Source organism: Epinephelus moara, chromosome 11 (genome assembly GCF_006386435.1).
Source record: "Epinephelus moara isolate mb chromosome 11, YSFRI_EMoa_1.0, whole genome shotgun sequence".
Lineage (NCBI taxonomy): Eukaryota > Metazoa > Chordata > Actinopteri > Perciformes > Serranidae > Epinephelus > Epinephelus moara.
This window is the reverse complement of record NC_065516.1, coordinates 21,082-24,563: the sequence shown is the minus strand read 5'-3', so window position 1 is coordinate 24,563 and position 3,482 is coordinate 21,082. Positions and strand designations below refer to the sequence as shown.

The 3,482-nt window shown below is 40.6% G+C and overlaps 1 long non-coding RNA gene across 1 annotated transcript; it reads right to left on the bottom strand.

The window, feature by feature from the left end:
* Window positions 1–260: 260 nt before the first annotated feature.
* On the bottom strand, window positions 261–2,681 carry LOC126397964 (uncharacterized). The gene is made up of 4 exons (XR_007570724.1): window positions 2,642–2,681; window positions 2,300–2,462; window positions 1,542–1,647; window positions 261–399 (listed from the first exon to the last, which is right to left on the bottom strand). It is a non-coding gene; the product is annotated as an uncharacterized LOC126397964 (long non-coding RNA).
* Between the last annotated feature and the right edge of the window lie 801 nt (window positions 2,682–3,482).

The window sequence follows — 3,482 nt, the reverse complement described above, 5'->3', positions numbered from 1 at the left end:
CACCCATCTCAGCGCACCTCGGTCTGCCAAACTACCAAACTGAGCGCGCCTCGGGTTGCACTGCTCGAAACTAGCTCTGTGCGGGGTTCACCACCCTGCGCCACCTGCGCTGCACCGGGAAAGCCCAGAGATGAGATTTTTTTTTGGCTTAAGTCAGCAGGAATAACCTGAGACTCACTGCAGACTACAGCAACAAAAATATGTGAGGTTATCATTCTCAAATACTGCATTAGCACATTTCCACAAAGACCACACTATTGGGAAGCTCAGCGTTTGGTTTATTAAAAATAAGGAACAGGGAAAGGCTTGCAAAACCCACAGAGTTGAGACTCAGGATAAGGGGGTTGTTTCATTGCAGGGTGAGTTCAGGCTCCATTGCATCCCCCTGTTGTTCTTGTGCTGAAAGAGAAAAAAAAAGAAAGAGGAGAAATGGTTAGGCACATGTATATATGCCTGGGTCTGACGTTGCCTTGTGAGATAAGGCACAAGTATGACAAGTGGCATCAGTTTTAATTGCATTTGTTTGAAGTTGTCTCATGGATATGTAATGCATGTATACATGTTCAGTAAGTATAAAGTGTTCCCAAATACTGTTTGCATTCAACCACTATGGGATATGTCTGTGGGTAGACAAAAGTGAGTTGTGTGTGGGAAGTCACTGCAGGCACCACCATCTTTGTGCATCATGCTGTGTGCGCCCCTGCACCACAATGCACCCCTGGACCTGTAACATCATTGTTATTGCCACTCCTGAACTCTAACATTAATGGTCCTCATCCTGCAGCACTCCTGACACGAGGCACGCAGCATCACTGCAGTATAATTCCTTGAAATGTTTACTTATATTTCAGTGTTGGGTGCTGTTGTAACTGATCAGCACACTGGAAACCAGCAGGTGGGTCTACCAGCTCTGGTGTATTAATTTGCACTTGTCATAGTGACTGACTGGCAAGCCAATTTGCTTTTGTTGTGCTAACCTCAGCATTTGCCTACTGTGTTTCATATGACTGGCTCTCAAATATTCATCCCTATCTCATAAGTTATCAGACTTTGATCCTGTGTCTGGTCGTCCCTGTGTCCACAGTTATCTCTTTATTTGAAAAGGTCTAGGCTATTTAATTGTTTAATATCATCACACTGTTATTTATATAAGCAGGGGATTTTAATACAAAGTTGTAACCACTGTATGTGAATGCGTGAATCGGTCAGATCTGCACTCCAGAGGAGAGCCTTCATTAGACTATGCAATATCGCCCACTACTGGATTTGTAAGTTAATGAACTGTAATTAAAGCTCTCTGTGCTTTAATTAGCCGCTATGAAACAACATGACCCTCTTCTATTTTATAATGCCTATTAATATTATAATATTATAATGACGGTAACTGGTAATATGCAATGTATTACATTTTCAAAGTAACTTGCCCAACACTGTATATCATATATTATATATTCAATATAATTACTTATATAATTAATATAAAATGCAGTATAATACATATTAAGTATGATTCCTTATCTCTGGAACTACTTGAAACACACCTTGTTAAGTTTTAAGTCTCACCAAGGTCGACTCAGCACTTATCTGCAGCGTCCTCTCTCACACAGTGGTCCTGCAGCATCACTGCTCCTCCACCACCCAGTGCTCCTACAGTAGGTTACAAATATACAAGATTACATATCTAATACTGTTATAGAATATATGTTTAGCATGATCATTTGTATAATACAGTAATATATACATACATTTGGTATTTAGAATAATTCCCCATTTAGCCTGGTATGTTTCATTTATCAAAATTACTTATCTTGTGTTTTAAATCTCATTCAGGTCCTCAAACTTCCCTCTCACTTAGCTATCAATGTAATATCAGCTGAGCTGTGACATATTATAGACAGGTATACTCAACAGAATCGCAAAGCCTAAAAAACAGACCATAAGTTACATTTTTGTTTAATTTCACCTCCACCACTCAACAATCACGCAGCAATGTCATATTTAACTGAGCTAATAATCAATAATCGCAAAAAATCAGGACTGGAAGCACTCTAACTTCCCAGTGTTAGATAAAATGGTTTAGGAGAAGACAATTTAAAACTACCAGGCTGTTCATGATTAGCATTACCTGTATGGTGTATACAGTATGTACAGTGTCCTAGCCTAAGCTGTTATCTTATCTTTTAACATTACATAAATCTACTAATTTAATGGGAGATAATCCACTAACAAGCTTTAATGCACATGTTAATTTAGATAAGTTGTGCTGATAATGTAAAATTTGAGTCTTTGGACATCTTACCCGTTAAAAGTACATCACAGCCAGTCTTTTCTGCTGTAACTCCATTGCGCTGCTAGCATGTGCCGCTTACTTCCGGGAACTGTTGAAAAATGAAGGGTCATATTTCTGCGGTCCTAAAACTGCGGTCCTGATACTGCTGCTACTGCAAGCCTGCAGCTGGATACTATTGACAGGAGGACACACACACACACACACACACACACACACACACACACAGAAACCGTGCTTTTATAGAGAGATATTGCAACAAATTGAAATGCGGTTATGCTTGCCGCTGATGGCTCTACTCTTAATATGCTCCCCCTCAAGTCATAATAACCAGGAGCTTATAGCTTTCATTACCGTGAGCCAAAGCTTTGCCAGCAGCAGTGGCAGCAGTGTGTGGCAGCATTTGTGTAGCAAGGATCAGTGAGTAAAGGCCATATTTTAATGGACCGCCTTGTTGTGAGAATGAGCTGTGATTGGTGTGTGACTGATCAGAAGCAATGATCCAATCAGCTGGTTACAGCTGGGGAGTATGACTTCCACGTTCTGCATGAACCAACACAAAGTTTCATGAAATTAAAGGGAAGTTAGTTCAAATGGCGTTACAACATGATTGTCTCATATTTAAACTGTCAGAAAAAAAGGTGTTGCAGCAGTCAATGTTGGAAGTGCAGAGAAAGAGGACAAATACACCTAAAGATGCAGTGAAATACTTTTTGATGCATGTTATTTTAAAAGTTGCATGCACACAGAAACATATTTGGAGCACTGCCTTTTTGCCTCTTGTAGCTGCTGCTTCATTTTTACTTTGCAGGTCGCAGAATTTGTTTCTCACCCTGCTGTATGTTTCTTACTTTCTCTGATGATACTTTTCATGTGATCTTTAATAGTTTTAGGTGTTTTTGCAGAGACCACATGCTCCGTCTGGCCATCTGTGTGTGTGTGTGTGTGTGTGTGTGTGTGTGTGTGTGTGTGTGTGTGTGTGTGTGGGTGTGTGGGTGTGTGTGTGTGTGCGCACAGTATACATGTATATTGGTCATATGGTCTGTCTAGACGTGTGTTTGTTCAGGGTGCGATGGGTCAGAGGGACAGACATGCTCACTTTTATGTCGGGTGAGGCATCATCTATAGGAGCTGTTCTGTCTCTATCAAAGTGACCATACACACACACACCGTCAGACAGACTGTTCTTGGAGAT